This window comes from Littorina saxatilis, linkage group LG1 (genome assembly GCF_037325665.1).
Source record: "Littorina saxatilis isolate snail1 linkage group LG1, US_GU_Lsax_2.0, whole genome shotgun sequence".
Classification (NCBI taxonomy): Eukaryota; Metazoa; Mollusca; class Gastropoda; order Littorinimorpha; family Littorinidae; genus Littorina; species Littorina saxatilis.
The window spans coordinates 61,502,100-61,520,047 of NC_090245.1; positions in this window are offsets into that span (position 1 = coordinate 61,502,100).

Below are 17,948 nucleotides of genomic sequence, written 5' to 3' on the forward strand. Positions count from 1 at the left end.
TGCGTCCATTGGCTGCCATCCACATGGCTGGACTAACGCTGTCCAGCTTTGGCTTTTGCGATGGCAGCTTCAGGGACAATCCACCCCCAAGCTGGATTTCGGACTCCAACTCCGATCCCGCGCACGACACGTAGTCCGTAATTTTTAAAAACAGAGCCTATCTCACCTTTCGTCAGGTATATCGACGGGTCGGTGAAGGTGGTGTCCCTCCTTGTCTGGCCAGACCCGTTGTTTAGTATATCATCCAGCAACAGTTGTCTGCTGGTGTCAGGCCTGGCCAGCGGTCCGTTTGCTCTGTCCCCGCGCAGGGAACTCACAGCCGCTGTGAGGAGAAGACGGTCCCCTTTCTTCAGCTTTAGTTCTTTTATGTCCTCTTCATAAAGAAGCACAAGCGCCCTTTTTGACTGCAGATTTTCCGTCTGCAGCACATTTAAAACTTCCTCAGAAAGTTCGCCCTCCTCCGCCCATTCACTAAACGAAAACGCCATAATGTTTCACTTTGCTGGGTCCTGCTGCGCTCTTGCTGTTGGGAAACGGACTGAACCCATACGGTTCCTTCCAACCTATATCTCTGCCTCTCACCCTCCACTACAGCCCCCCCTCCCTTTTATTCGTTGCTCATTCTCCTATTACCTCAACACCGCCCTCCCCCCTTCCCCTCCCCTCCCCAAGTGCTAGACCACCCCACCACTCTGACCACACACCGACATCTGTTATTTCTCACAATTAACTTTCTCACGGTGGCACCACAGCTACGCCCCCCCTCCCAACCCCTCACCCCCCCCCCCCCTTCCTGCACACAGCAACATACACTCTTAGTTTAAATTAACTTTCTTCCAGAAACTACACAAAATGTACTCATGGACTGAGCTGTAAGCGATTGGACTCGCCTTCTTTGGACAGTGCGGGTAGGGAGGGCTGTGCCATGTACAAAGCGACTGTTCGCATGATCGCCCCCAATATGCATGTATGGACTCGGCCGTCAGCGAAGAGACGTGTCCATTTAGTTGAAAATGGGTAGAGAGGGTAGAATTGAAAACAGTTCGCCGCGAACACAGCGTTGCTTACAACATGAAAACTTTTTGTCCCTTCGCGCACAGGGCGTTAGCTCTAGGCAACGCACCCCAGGGCCCGTATGCATGAGGAGGAAGTCAGCAACACTGGAAGTAGAGGCCTCTTTCGGAAGTGGGAACTCCCGAAGTTTAACTTTCCAACTGTTCACTATGCATGAACGCCGCAGTGGTGACTTCGAGAGTATTCGGTCAAGGTCGCGAAAATTGGGGGAATCCTAACTAGTACGCATGCGTTTGTTAACGGTAAGCTTGCCACCAGAAGAAACAAATCTCATCGCGAGTTCAAAAAGGCGAACGTTGAGCGCGCTGTAGTACTAACAGCGTTATTGCTGTTGTTTTTTTGAATGGTTAAACGAAAGGGTCGGTTCAAACCTGTGATGATTGTCTTGGAATCGAATGACTGTCTATGACAAATGACTTTGTTGGCTTGAATGTTAGGAGAAGAGTAAATGATTATGTTGAACTTTTTTTAATTTTTTTTTAAATCTCAGCTGCTTGCTTCAACCCTTTTTTTTTTGTTTTTTGCGGGGAGTATCCCTCTTCATTGATCTTTATTTCTTTTCTTTTTTTCTGCTTTTTATATTAATTTTTCTACTTTAAATGTACCTATATCGTTAACAATAATATTTCTAAATGTATTTTAAACACGCCCAAAAAACTTCCTTTACGGTAATTTTTAATAATCATATTATATTTACAAATCACTTTATCCTCAATGCATTTCCAAGTGAACATAATTTTGGGGCACAATAAAAAAAAAATCAGTATAATCAATTTCGTTCTCACAATAAGTACAACAATTACTGTATGTTGAACTTGTGTTTAATAATTTTATATCGGTAAAACTCTTTGTTGGACAAACATAGATTGGTTATAGGGAAACTTTGGGTTACTGGTAAAGTTTAAAAGGAAGAACATTATGCAGTAGACCGTAAATAACTAAGTTTAGTGACTTGTTCCTTATTTATTGGGGAAATGTCTGTCAACAAGTTTAGAAAAGACAATACTGTTCATCGGTGTTTTAATTTGTTTTCCCTCGTTAATTTTTGATTACGATGGCGATGCATGGTTATGTACAGTTAAAAGTCAAGATTCGATTTTTTTTGGAAAGCATAGGAGTTTCTTTACGAGTTTAAACAAAAATTAACACAGAGGCAAAAACCGGTTGTTGCAGTCTGAATGCAATTGAGGTCTATGAGGTCTATTAAGAAAAAGGTTAATTAAAAAAAAAGTTTTTTGTTTTTTTGTAGCTCCAGTGCAAACGAATGAATGAATGAACAGACGCACACCTACACACGCACGCACGCACGCACGCACGCACACACACACACACACACACACGCACACTCTCACACAAACACACACTCACACATTTCATTTCATTTTCATTTCATTTCATTTTCACTACTTTATTGTCCCATCGCTGGGAAATTCGGGTCGCTTCCTCCCAGTGGAAAGCTAGCAGCAACGGAGTCGCGCTACCCAGGTGTCTGCGTGTTTAGCCACCTGCACTTATGGCAGAATGACCAAGGTCTTTTACGTGCCATTGTGATGACACGGGGGTGGGACATGGCTTCCGTCTCTGGGTCTGCACATAAAGTTGACCCGTGTCCGTCCCGGCCCGAATTCGAACCTGCGACCTTCCGATCACAAGTCCAGTGCTCTACCAACTGAGCTACCGGGCCCCCACAGACGCCCACACACAGACGCCCATTTACATAGAAACCCCCCCCCCCCCCCCTATAAGCGGGGACTGAAATTTTAAGAGTGGTGGCCAGTGACCCAGAACGAACAAAAGTCAATGCTGGCAACTCAGGTTTGTATTCAGGGAAATTTACACGAGATACAACTTTTCTTTCTATTTTCTCTCTTTGGGACTTTCATTTGCGTTAGATCGGTTTTATATGAAAAACCGAAGAAAAGCCCTGCTATTTTGCACTGAGAAACTTTGGAAGCAGCGTGTTTACTCCTGGGTTTCGCTGTAGTACAATTAACCTCATTTACTTCCTCGCTTGCTTCAAAAGTAAGCACTTTTTCCGTCCCATGCATGCGAAATTGAGGATGTACTTCCGATGTCGCTCAAAACGTAGGAAGTTGTCGCAAACTACCATCAATTACTTCCTCGCTTTGCTTCGAAGTAAGCCCTTCTTCCGGCCCATGCATACGAAAGTGAGTGTCACTCAAAACTTCGGGAGTTTTTGCGAACTTCCCCCATAAGCATACGGGCACAGGTCTCTGAAATTCAGCCCTTGTGCTCTAGTGAATCAGAAAATTCCATTCTGGTTCAAGGAACCGTTTCTCAGGTCGGCCATCATAGGGTTGGATCCAAGCACACTGATGGGCAGGGTGCATCAGAAGGATGCGATCGTATCGATACCTTAATCGAGATCGACATTGACTCATCTGGAGTTTGTCCATCTAACACGAACACTACCGCTCTTGACACGATTTTCAAATCTAAAGATCCAGAATCAAAATCGGGCCCCGATGTACATGTCCAAGTAAAAAAGCTGATCGAAGAAAATGCTCAAGGGTGTGATGTCAAAAAGCTGAAAAGTCTGGCAGAAAATTACAAAATGCCTGGATTCCACTTCGGTTTGCAAACATGACATCATTTCACTTGACGATATTTCTCGTCATCGAGAAAATTGGAACAAAGTGACACACGAAAAAAGAATTCTCGATATCAACTAGTTTTTAATGATACAGAACAACAGCTCATGACAATCACTCTTCTTGACTTCGAAAAGAAAGGAATCATTAGGAAAACGTCACATTCCCCGGAAGAATTCATTTCAACAATTTTTCCTAGGATGAAAAAGTCTGGAAAAGTTTGAATTATTTTGAACTTGTCAAAACTGAACGATTTCATTACCTCCGAAAAATTCAAAATGAATTCCATTTGATTAAAACCATTTTACAAACGGCCAAGAAAGACTTTCATGGCATCGATAGATCTGATAGATGCGTACTATTCTGTCAACAATAGAGAAAAGGACAGGAAATATCTCCGTTTCGAGTGGCAAGGAATTCTTTATGAACTTTGTCGGATGGCTCAAGGTTTCACATCTGCTCCTCTGCTTTCACAAAACTCATGAAACCGGTGTATGCACATATCGGGGCTCAAGGTGTTAATAATAATAATAATAATAATAATAATAATAATAATAATAATAATAATAATAATAATATTAATGATAATAATAAATGCGCATTTATATAGCGCAACATCATAACTTTACAATTATGCTCTTTGCGCTTGACACATTTAAAATTAAATTAAAACACAGTTATACAAGCATTTACATCTACATTCAAGTGGGTATCTGGATGATTCGTACATTCAAGGAGATTCTTTTGAGTCATGCAAAAATAATGTTTCTGCAACACATGAACTCTTCGAAAATCTTGGTTTTTAGGCGAACTCAGAAAAATCAGTTCTTCACAGAAACTGGAACATTTAGGTTTTGTTATTGTTTCAAAACTTATGACCATATCTCTTACCACAGACAGGAAACTCTGTATATTGGATATTGCAAAGCTTGATTTGGGCAATTCTAGCGTCACTGACGTGGCATTCGCCCAAAAAATCAGACATTATTCGCCATAAAAATAATAGTCATGATGCTTTTATTAACTCAAATTTGTGCAGAGATTTCCCCAAACATGACAACCTAGGAAGGTTAAAAATGTTGAGGTAAAAAAAGCTAAGGGTACTTAACTTGAGTTTTGAAAAACTTCACTAACGTGGCAAAAATGCTCACCTGCATTTCACTGACTAAGCGAAATTCTAAAATTCTATGAGATTAGCCAAGTAAATGATGTGATTTTGTTAGATCATAGTGAAGACATATCATACGTTCTGATACATAAATTGCAAATATCAAATGTATCCTTGCGACTAGTAAACTTGATGTTTTCTGAAAATATAATGATTTTTGAAGAAAACTACCAAATATCAAGCCAATTCATTGATTACAAGTGACTGAATAAAAAAATAACAGTTTTGGTCCGACAATCTGGGTGACCCTTACGCCTATGTAGCGTCACTGACGTGGCACTTGAGCGTCACTGACGTGGCACGTGTGAATTCAATGTTCAATACTTGAATAGTGATATTTTGTTGTTGTTAAAATATAGGTGGTTTAACACGGCCGAATTTAAACTGATTATTGATCTTCTCGGACATTGTTGAACCACTATACGGCTCTTTGTCCCTCCGTCTGTCTGTCCGTTGGTCCGCCCGTTGGTTCGTCGACACCACTGCCCATCTGGATAACTTGTAAAATAATTATTTCAATTGCACACTTTGTACATGTATTGATACACTTAAAAGGAACATACACCTCCAGCAAACATATTTAAAGCATTCTGGGTCAAGGTCACTACTCAAGGTCACCGGTCAAGGTCATTCTTTTTTTCTTGTACACTTCAGACAACGCCTTGATTTTTCGAAAATAGTTCATTCAAACTTGGCGGGCAAACAAGTACACACCCTCAGAAAGATAAATGGGGAATCCCCGGGAGTTCCCATTGCTTGAGAGAATGATATAAAAATGAAAATGTAACGAAACGCGAAAATGTGGCAGTTTGTCAGTAGGCTTGATATTTATCACTCGTATCATAGGAGTATTTTAAGCGTCTTCCACAAGCAGCGAAAGTGCAGAAATGGCTATTTTGACCCATTTGACCAGATAGTACTGGCCAACCAGACAGTACTGTAACACACGTCAGTGACGCACTTTGTGCACAACAAAATGGGGACAAACAAACTCAAATCACATGGTTGGACTCCTCCATTTAAAAGCTAAGAAAACTCGAAAAAATAAATAAATCAATCAATCGGTTCATCGCCACAAACAAAAAGTCTACCCAAAACGTTACTGACGTGGCACCATTTTGGGGTAGAGTTTGTTTTAAATATATTTCAAAAATTTTTAGCAATTGATATTTTAAAAACAGATCAAACGATAGTTTTAGGTTTCTGTAGCAACTTTGACTATTTTCGAAACCAAAACAATAAAAACTAGCACACGCGATGACATTCTTAAAAGTTGTCATAAAATGACTTCACACGGCGCGTTCCCAAATGACATCAAAACAAAATGGCGGCATGCAAGGGGAGTGAACTAGAGGCAAGCGATGAATGGTATAAGTAACTATACACATCTCTTGTGGCATATGTACCGTGAAAAAGCCGTCAATTCCATTTTGAATTTCAGGCTTAGGTGAGCATATTGTTTGGAATTGCCCATTTTTGACCTAAAAAATTCGCGTGAAAATAAGAGATGTGGCCAAATAAGTTGGCTTGATTGTAGCAAGTAAACCAGGTGTAGAAATGTGCTTCCTTCATTACCGTGGATTAGAATTGGATAAGATTGAGGCTCTCAAGAAACACAAAAGAGATTTTGAGGCGTACATGAAGTTATCTCAGGGAGCAATAAGCGACTTACTGTGGTGGCTAGATAATGTATCTGAGTCTTCAAGCCGTATTTTTGACAAACCGGTTGATATGGAACTTTACACTGACGCAAGCATGACTGGTTGGGAGGGCCTTTTTACCCAGTGAAGAGAAATTTTTTTTTAAAGACACATCGACAGACGAGGACTTGTTAGAACATATCAACGTTCTGGAGTTAAAAGCATTTTTGGGGGTTTAAACAATTTGTGTCAAAATTGTTCAAATATGCACATCATGCTTCATATTGACAACATGACTGCTGTCAGTTATTTGAGGACATTTGGGGGTACTCATTCACAAAAATGTAACGAGATGGCTCATTACATTTGGGAATGGGCAGATCGAAAAATATAGTTATCACCTGTACACTTTGCTGGAGTAGAAAACACAGAGGCTGATCGGCTCTCCAGGAATAGACAATCCAAGTGCCAGACTACACTAAACATTACTGAGTGGGGATTGAATGAAGATGTTTTCGAAAAACTGTGGGACTTTTTTTCTCCAAGACCTGAAATTGATCTCTTTGTGTCAGCTTCAAATGCAAAGTGCAAACTTTTCTTTTCCTGGACTCAAGATAAAGAAGCATGGAAAATAGATGCTCTCGCCCATTCTTGGAAAGATCTCTATTTCTACGCTTTTCCTCCTTTTGCACTTCTTCCCAGGTTGCTGAAGAAAATTCAGGAGGACGGATTATAAGGAATTCTCATTGCTCCGTGTTGGTCGACTGCCAACTGGTTTCCTCGCATCTTGAGTCTTCTCTACACGGGGACAGTGGAACTGCCAACACAGAGGGATCTTCTTGTACCACCACCAAGAGGGGACACTCGACATCCAGGGGTCAAGACCATGCAACTGACAGCTTTGCCCATTTCAGGGCTAGACTTCAAGCAAAAGGAGTTTATCCAGACGCTATTGAAATCATCCTTGAAGGATGGGCACCTGGCACTCAATTGAAATATCACACATACATTTCACGGTGGGAGACATTTTGTGGAAAACGGGAACTGGATCTCTTGGGCTGTAATGTAAATAATTTGTTGTCTTTTTTGACTGAGCTGTTTCAGGAGGGACTATCTTTTAGCACACTATGTGTGGTTAGGAGTTCGATTTCCAATCTTCTTTCTTTTGGAGAAACAAAAACAATAGGCGAAAACGAATTGATCAAACGTTTTTTCAGAGTTTTTTTCCGCAAAAGACCTTCTACTCCTCGTTACACTCATACAGGGGATGTTGACCTGGTTCTGGCTTATTCTCAAACAATTGGGCCCAACTGACTCACTTAACCTGAAATTGATTACATTGAAGACGGTGATGCTTACTGCTCTTATTTCGGGACAGAGGTGTCAAACGATACATCTCATTCGTGCAAATAATGTACATTTAACGAATGAGTCAATTACCATTGTTATTTCTGCTCTCATCAAACAATCGAGACCTGGTTTTAAGATTCAGAATTTACATTTCACATCTTTTAAAGAAGATGAAGATTTGTGCATTGTGAAATGCTACGCAAGATATTGAGAAATCACAAAAGACATCCGTGAACATGTGGATACAGAATGTTTTCTTTCTTACGTCAAACCACATTAGCCTGTAACTAGAGATACAATCAAAAGATGGATCAAATCTGTTATGGAGAACGCAGGAATTGACATTACTGTGTTCAAAGCCCACAGTACCAAATCAGCTTCCACCAGTGCAGCGTCTGTCAGCGAACTGCCATTGGAAGAAATTATGAAGACAGCAGGGTGGTCTTCGGGAAGAACTTTTGATCGTTTCTACCATCGGGAGACACGATTGCTTGAATCTGAGGAAAGCTCATCAAACAAGTTTGCAAAGGCCGTCCTCAGTAAAACTAAAAGCATCCACGGATGAGGTAGGATTGTTTCCCCTTTTTTATCATGGAGATTATTATTCAGTTCATGCTTGACAAGTCTTTGAAGTCTCATGTCAGACCCATCCACAACATATGAGGCAAATAGAAGTTGGACGAGACTTACCTTAAGTCGATGTTTAACTAGAGTTGCCTCAAACGTTGAAGATGGGATACTTACATGCCCTACCCATACCTCCCTGGTAAAAGGGTTAAACTAGGGGAACAGGTTTTTCTTGTCAAGCATTTACAGCGTTGAAACTGAGGGGTTCTGGGATTGCGTCTCATCTCATGTAAGTATCCCATCTCGTCCAACTTCTATTTCTGTTGTAATATGTGCTCGAACCTTATACACTGAAACAATCTGGAGAATCAACACATCGGCCAAACATGACGTATTTTGGAAACAAATGTTGCAATACACCAGTTAACAGTTTCGGCGTTTACATGGAACGAAGAAGGAAAGCGGAAGAGGAAGAAGTACAAACATACTCGCAAAAATCGATCTGCGCACGCGTTCAAATCAAAGGGAAAAAAAAGGAAAATCGCGTGTTTGTGTGCCCGAGGTAATTCTTAGAACCGTTAAACTCTTTCTTCGAACACTCAAAAGCAACTTCAGGGCTGGAAGACTACATAATGGCACTTTTTGCCGACTGAATCTACGCTTTCTCAAATCAACCGGAACAGGAAGAAGAAGAAAAAACTTTCGAAAAAAACGATCTGCGGATGCCCATTTTCTCAAAAACAGGAAACCGGAAGAGGAAGAAGGAGCAAAAGAGCTCGTAGAAAAAGATGTGCGCATGTGCGAATCTAAAATGGCCGCGGAACTGTTAATCGGTGTATTTGTTTCGAACATTTGACGTCACGAGTTCCAAAGTCGGTATCCTGGCAAATGTATGTCGGGCGATATTTCAGTGCTGTCGTTCACAACTAGAGATCGTTTACGGTGGCCTGGTGTAACATAAAAATAAATGTTCTTACAGCACTATTCACAAGGATACAGAAAGTTAGTGCTTGTTGTAGGAATTGTTGTTATCGTTCATTCTTTATCGTTCACAATCACAATACACCAGTTAACAGTTCCGCGGCCATTTTAGATCTCGCACATGCACATTTCTTTTATTGCGAGCAGATTTTACCTATTTCCTTTTCCGGGTGATGCGCAGATCGTTTTTCGGGATGTTTTTGTCTTTTTCCTTTTCCGGTTGATTTCACCGCATACGCAGATCGTGTTTTTGAGTGTTATTTGCCTCGCCTTTTTCGGTTGGTAACCAACGTCGAAAACGAAAGCACCATTTTGAAATTACTCACTGTTTACTGACAAAAACAGAAAAACAGTCTCAAATTTATTTCCTTTCTTCTTCTTCTTCAGCGTTCCACAATTTTCTGGTTACCTGTTAGCTCGTTTGCCCATTTGGGTTCCCCAAACTATACTCTGAGAGCATAGTCAGCTTCACTCAGCTTTCGTTGAGTAGGCATGCTGGGTATTTTCGTGTTTCTATAACTCACCGAAAACTGACATGGATTACAGGATCTTTTCCGTGCGCACTTGGTCTTGTGCTTGCGTGTACAATCGAAGGGGGATAAACCACTAGCAGGTCTGCACATAAGTTGACCTGGGAGATCGGAACAATCGCCACTCTTAACCCACCTGGGCCCGTATGCATGAGGAGGAAGTCAGCAACACTGGAAGTAGAGGCATCTTTCGGAAGTGGGAACTCCCGAAGTTTAACTTTCCAACTGTTCACTATGCATGAACGCCGGAGTGGTGACTTCGAGAGTATTCGGTCAAGGTCGCGAAAATTGGGGGAATCCTAACTAGTACGCATGCGTTTGTTAACGGTAAGCTTGCCACCAGAAGAAACAAATCTCATCGCGAGTTCAAAAAGGCGAACGTTGAGCGCGTTATTGCTGTTGTTTTTTTGAATCGGTTCAAACCTGTGATGATTGTCTTGGAATCGATTGACTGTCTATGACAAATGTCTTTGTTGGCTTGAATGTTAGAAGAAGAGTAAATGATTATGTTGAACTTTTTTTTTTTGGGGGGGGGGGGATCTCAGCTGCTTGCTTCAACCCTTTTTTTTTGGATTTTTTTGTTTTTTGGCGGGAAGTATCCCTCTTCATTGATCTTTTTTCTTTTCTTTTTTTCTGCTTTTTATATTAATTTTTCTACTTTAAAGGCACAGTAAGCCTCCCGTAAACCATCACAGAGCTCCCCGAGCGTCTACATACAGTACAAGCATACTTCCATTTAAACGCTCACCGAACGGGAACATCCTGGCTGCTTTCTGTCGAGCGTGAGAAATTTTCAAAGAATTTATTTTCGTAGACTTGGCCCTTTACAACAATGGCGCCTCGTTTTGGTGCTGGACGGCTGTTATGAATATCCCGGAAATCACGCCCGGACAGTAAGCCTCCCGTAAACCATCACAGATACTGTCAGGCTTGTAAACCATCACAGATACACACAGTACAAACACCCTTCCATTTGAACGCTCACCAAACGGGAACATCCTAGGTGCCCTACGTAAAGAGCGAGCAATTTTTAAAGAATTAATTTTGCAGATTGTCTCGAACACTTTTTGGGCCCATTCTGAACTCAGGTCAAAAATGAGTTACTTCCCTTAAAGTGGCGACAGCCGTGGATCGATGATTATCAGAATGTTTTTGGACCGTGGTGCGTTTTTGCGCTAGACCTAACTTTTAAAATCTAAATAATAAATTGACAGCTTGTTACACAAACATTCTTTAATCATAAAAGAATTCTTTTTTCATCAAGACAAGATCAGTGCAATTCGAAGTTGTGAAAGTTTGAAAAAAGAAAAGCCCGGAAGCAGGGTCACGCAAGGGTCGTAGCAGACGACGGTTTATGCGGCATATCGCCGTTCCTCTCAAAAGTCAAAAGCCATCGCTAGAGTTCTTGTGAACCACAGCCGTTTGTTTCGTGCATAAAACGTGCTATTGTAGATAAGCTCACATCGAGTCGCATTCAAATGACTAACTGACGACTACATTGTGAAAAAGGGAAACTGGATCACACGGGTTCACGATGGCTCAGGGATAAGATAAACCACGCAAAAATAAATTCTTTGAAAATTGTTCGCTCTTTACGGAGGGCACCTAGGATGTTCTCAATCGGTGAGTGTTTAAATGAAAGGGTGTTTGTACTGTGTGTAAAAGCCTGACCGTATCTGTGATGGTTTACGGGAGGCTTACTGTGCCTTTAAATGTACCTATATCGTTAACAATACTATTTCTAAATGTATTTTGAACACGCCTAAAAAACTTCCTTTACGGTAATTTTTAATAATCATATAATATTTACAAATCACTTTATCCTCAGCGCATTTCCAAGTGAACATAATTTTGGGCAAAAAAAACAACAAAACAAAAATCAGTATAATCAATTTCGTTCTCACAATAAGTACAACAATTACTGTATGTCACACGCTTTCCTTCTTTGCCACTACTAAAGCAAACGTGTGCAAGATTGTATGTTACTCGCTTTGGAGCATGTGCAAGAACGGATTCAAACTCGAAATCGTCCCTCCAAAAGCCCCAAAATGCACACACGACTTTTATTTCTCCTGCTGTTGTCGTGTCTTCTCTTTACAAATTCTTCAACGCTGAGAATACTGAAAACGGCATCCCAGACTACAGTACTGTTTCCATACGCGAGTTTAGCTTCCCTTGGAAAGTGGGTCGCTCAGGAGGCCTGTTAGTCTGAAACTAGAAGGACAGAGTTCTGAACATAGATGACAAAGACCCCGGAAAGAACAAACATTTCGCGGATGCAGACACAGAAAGACGTCATGAAGAATGGAATGCTTCAAAAGATACAGACTGTGACGATGACTGTGACGTCATTCACATATACCAAGACGTCATTCATAGTTGTTCGTTCACTTTCGTCAAAAAGTAGATCTCTCCACAATGGCTGCTCCTGTGTTTAGGTTTATCAAGCGTGAGTACGCAAAACGTGTTTGTTCTCTCCTCTGTTGAAGCTGTGAGACATAATCGCCATTACGAGCTAGTCGTGTGACAGAGAGTGTTCTTGCACACTCGACTGCTGCTGTTTCACTCCGGCTAAAGCCGTCGTGAAACATCTACAGTCTCGTGTGCAAGAAAACTCTCTGTCACACGACTAGCTCGTAATAGCGGGTAATGTTGAACTTGTGTTTAATAATTTTATATCGGTAAAACTCTTTGTTGGACAAACATAGATTGGTTATAGGGAAACTTTGGGTTACTGGTAAAGTTTAAAAGGAAGAACATTATGCAGTAGACCGTAAATAACTAAGTTTAGTGACTTCTTCCTTATTCAGTATTGGGGAAATGTCTGTCAAGAAGTGTAGAAAAGACAATACTGTTCATCGGTGTTTTAATTTGTTTTCCCTCGTTAATTTTTTGATTACGATGGCAATGCATGGTTATGTACAGTTAAAAGTCAAGATTCAATATTTTTTTGAAAGCATAGGACAGTTTCTTTACGCGTTTAAAAAAGATTAACACAGAGGCAAAAACCGGTTGTTGCAGTCTGAATGCAATTGAGGTCTATTAAAAAAAAGGTTAATTAAAAAAAAAAAATTAGCTCCCAGCGGCACTTGAACCCAGAGCGTCGGATTGAAATTCCGAATCCGTAACCACTGCACTATGCTACTCGTCTAGAAAAAGCATTATGCAAAGATGTGTTATCAGTTATTCAGTCGTGGTAGTTTGAAAGCTCACCATCTTCGCCGAATGACTCGAGCACGTTTTTTTCGGTCAGTAAATGATCGTACTGTCGGTTTTGAGCCCCGCTGTTTCAAGCTTTTCACCTAAATTAAACAAGAATGTCACAGTTCGTGTCTATGGTGCAAGGTAGCCGACCGTCTCATTGTAGCCAAGTTACGACAGTTGCTCGATTGACGCATTTCACGTCTTCAATATTGTGTCTGAGCTCATTTCCCAATGAGCTGCCTTTAAAACCAGAATGTCATGCAATTGTAGCATGCGTTGGAGGTTTCTTTTAGATGGGTAAGGACCTTTAAGATGCGATATCGTCGTATAAATGATGAAATTAACTTTGAAAGTGGGAACTTCGGAAGCAAAGTTGCCAGCTACTCGGTATGCACGAGCTAACTTGAACGCCGAAGTTGTGGCTTCGAGAGTCCTGAGGTCAAGGTCGAGGAAATTGGGGGAATCCCAATTAGTGCGCATGCGTTTGTAAACGGTAGGCTTGGTGACCAGAAGAAACAAATCTCATCGCGAGTTCGTAAATGGGCGAACGTTGATCGCGCTGTAGCTTTTACTATAGTTGTTGTTTTTGACTGGTTGAACGAAATGGTCTGTTCAAAGCTGTGATGATTGTCTTGAAATTGAATGACTGTCTGTAATAATGATTTTGTTGACCAGAATGTTGGGGAGAATAAACATTTTTTTGTTTATGTGGTAGCGAAGTCGGTTATGTTAAAGGTGGTCGTCTACATTTTTTTATTTTTTTCAATAATCTTATGGTTAGATTTCGCTAAAAAGTTATGTCAGATGATGAATGAACCATGGGGAAAAAAGTTATAGAAAAAAAATATATGTAAAAAAAGATTTTATTTTTGGGTAGCGTGACTCACGCTTCCAATATTTTGTTTTCTGTTTGCTGAGAACATGTGCTTTGCCTAAAAATACTGACCAATCAAATTCATGTCACTATGCTTATAGCCACGCCCAAACAGGTGCAGCAACAGTTTGACACTGGAGCGCTGTCCACGCTTTTTTTTAAACGCACGAAATGCACGGGATTTGAGAGGAGTTTTGCGCTTGGCATTTTCCAAATGAGTACTACGCTGGAATACTACAATGAATTTTCAAACGGCTGTACTGGCTTCGTCTTTCCTGATCAAAAGGGGGTGTTTTGTTTTTTTTTTCTTTCTTAAAGGCCAACATCCACAGGAATTTTTCTCCTGGAGCGACCTAAACTTGAACCCGAGGCAGTTCGCCAAAAAGAACCGCCGATCACGAGAAAAGCATGCGTATCGCATGCGAGACGATTTGCAAGCAAGCCAGCGCAGCAGCGGGTGGGGATTTGGTCTCGGCAAAGAAACTACAATGCAGTGTTTTGTCTCGGTGAGACTGAAAGAGAGACAGAGAGCACGAGAGAGAGCGACAGGGACACAGTGATTCAAACGCACAACTCTAGTAAAGTTGTCGTAGCACGTCCGCCTATGGCCAAAGTGATCCGGGTTCGATTCCCGGCATGTGTGGTCTATGTTTTTTTTTGTGTTTTTTTTTTAATTCTTGTTTGCTATTGTTTATTATGAACGTTTTAATGTTTTATTTTACTCTAATAATTTTTTTAATTGTGTAAAATAAATAAATATATATATTTTTTTTAATCCACGTGCACAAGACAAAAACTTTCATACTGGGGGAGCGAGCCAGTCTGAAGAGTACTCGGGTCCAGCGCCAGCGTTTTTTATAATTTCGCTTCACGCGACTTGTTATTTATGTATCCAAAACATCATAGAACGTGGTACAATGCATGAAAACAACGCCGACAGTAAACAAGATGTTATCTGGGCAGTACATTGGGTTGAACTAAAAGAATTCTGCTGAGAATGTACAAAAGAAAAAACAAGTCGCGTAAGGCGAAAATACAACATTTAGTCAAGTAGCTGTCGAACTCACAGAATGAAACGGAACGCAATGCAATTTTTCAGCAAGACCGTATACACGCCGGAACCTCGGCTGTACCCGCGGATAACCGCAGGCTCTGCAGGCTGTTCACCGCAGACAGAAATTGTCAACACGAGTGGTGAGTGTCTGCACAAAATCGTCTCTGCTTTCTCTAAAATGACATATCATTACAAAACTATTGTTTGTACTTCAACCTAAGGTATTATAGCACCCTATCATCGATTTAATTTTTTCCTTTCGTTCGTATGTGAAGGCTGAGCTTCGAGTATTTGTGGATTTCCTGTAAAAAGTGCCAAAATTCTGACTTCTGCAACTTGTTTAATAAGCTTGGATTTCCGTAATAAATGTGTAAAGTCAGAATTTTGGCGACTCATATGGTCTCGGCTCGAAAGCTGTCTGTGGAGGCTGCGTGCTATAATTAGCTGACCTGCTGCGCGAGCAGTCACTGCAGAGTTTTGAGATAACTTTGTAAAACGTTTTATTTTATGCTCCTCAAGAATACAACTTTGGGCAACGTGCCACGTAAAACTACACGCAACAAGGATTCAGTAGGTACCAAACATGCCTTGGTCAGAAGTAGAATGTAAATGAATCTTTATAAAGAAGTAGGCTACTTCAAACGACAGCCACAGCCACGGTTGGGTTCACGGCATCAAACCGATGCGACTCTCCGTCATATCATACACGTAATCTATCAAATAGATGACTAATAAACATGTAAACTACATGTATACGTCTATCGTCGGACATAAGAAAGGAGAGCTTCCCCCGGGCCTGTGCATGTGTTGTTCGTTGTGCGTGTGTAAATGTACACAACAAACTGACCACAAAACTGAGACAGACCTCTTTCGCTTCAGTCTTGCAGAATTTAAAGACGAATACAGCTAAATCGTGCATTTTACTAACTGTTTGGTAAAAGTATCAAACGTTTCTTTTTATAAATAAGTGGCAGGCTTACAGGAATACAAAGAGGCGCAAGTTGAAAGTAATGGATATATCTCTGGAAGATGCCATCAGTCCAAGTTGTCAAATGAAATCAAAGATGACAGAAACAGAAGTTTTCCATACAAATGTTGGTGTTTCAAAGGAAGTTGGCATTCTTTCAGATAATGATATAGACGAGGTGGCTGTTTGTTATGAAGTTTCAACAAGCCAACATTCAAATGATTTTACTTCATCTACAGATTTGTTAAATTCAGGACTTTATAACTGTCATTATGAACTTGGAATCATAGAGAGACCGTCTTTCCATTGTCATTCATGCCATAGATTTTTGTTTCAGAATCAATGTTTCACATGGCGTTCACAAGAGAGCATGCGAAGTTTCCGACAGTCTTTAGGATTTGTAAAAAAAGGCCGTGTTTTGCTGTACATGCAAAAACTACCTGTCAAAAGGGAAAGTGCCTAACAGATTGCAACAACATTCCTATTTTAAGCTCAGCCACACGCCGACATGGAAGTTCAATGGTACTTTCAAACTTTTTCTTCTCTTCGTCGTATTTGATTTCTTTCTATTTCATAAGTCGAGTGCATATGATTTCGGCTCGTGTTCATCGTGAGATGGACTTAGTTTCTTGTATTCTGTGGGTTCGACAGATTAACTAAATGTTGTAATTTCGCCTTACGCGACTTGTTCTCTCTCTGTTGGCAGCGTGTAATGCAGCTGGTTAGAAATTAGAGTATTATTTTGCAAAGTGTGTACCAAAAGTTTGTCATGAGCTGCTTTAGGTTTGGGGTGTGGGTTGGTTTGATATTTCCTCCTTGCAGATCAAATCTGTATTCATTTTTGATGTTGTGTCTTATTTTGTGAAAGGAAACATGCAGACTGACTGAACGCATATATATAATTATGTAACTCATAAACACATGGGTGTAGTTATGTTCAAGAACACACACACACACACACACACACACACTCACACACACATACACACACACACACACACACACACACACACACACACACACACACACACACACACAAATGTGTAGATGTATCGTACACCTGATATATTAAATTGAAGTTCACGAAGAAATCGTTTTATTTCTGTGTCATTCAACATCTATCAGACAAATTGAAACTGGTACAAATATTCAATAATGTTGCGATGTGGAAATGGACATGATATCGCAAAAGATAGACAACGGCAAGATCATTCAAGTATGTACATGCTTGTTGATGTCTACTTAGGCGATGCTCAGAACACTAGTTAGATCTTCCGAGATTAAAAAATGACGATGATCTGTAAACAAACCAGGACAAGGAAAGAAAGACAAAACGTATTTGAAAACAAATCATACTATACAGATTGACAAACTGAAACTTCGAACTCTGTTGATATTTCACGGGAGATGAGGTATGGTGCAAACGTATATAATTATACTGACTACATTTTGTTACGTACTCATCAACAACAACAGAAACCGATATAACCAAAGGCGCACACACACACACACACACACATACACACACTCACACACACACATTGCTGGTTTGCTGATCAATGTCACAGGAAACGAATGAACAACAGAAAGCGTGATGAATTCCTGGCCAGAAATCAGTCACAAAGACCTGAAAGTCTGCTGAATGGAACTGGTAAATGTACATATTTGAACTGCTGTCAAAATTACTATGTAATACGATATTCGGGTTTTAAAATTGGTAGCAAATTACAACCAATAATGATGTTTTTTGCTTCGGCATTGAAGCAATGTTCACTATTTACTAACAAAATAATGACGAAATAAACACAAAACCAAATCAGTGAGGCAGAGGGGACAAAAAGCCGAGCGGGTGTGTGTGTGTGTGCGTGTGTGTGTGTGTGTGTGCTAGTGTGTGCCTGTGTGTGTGTGATTGTGTGTGTGTGCCAGT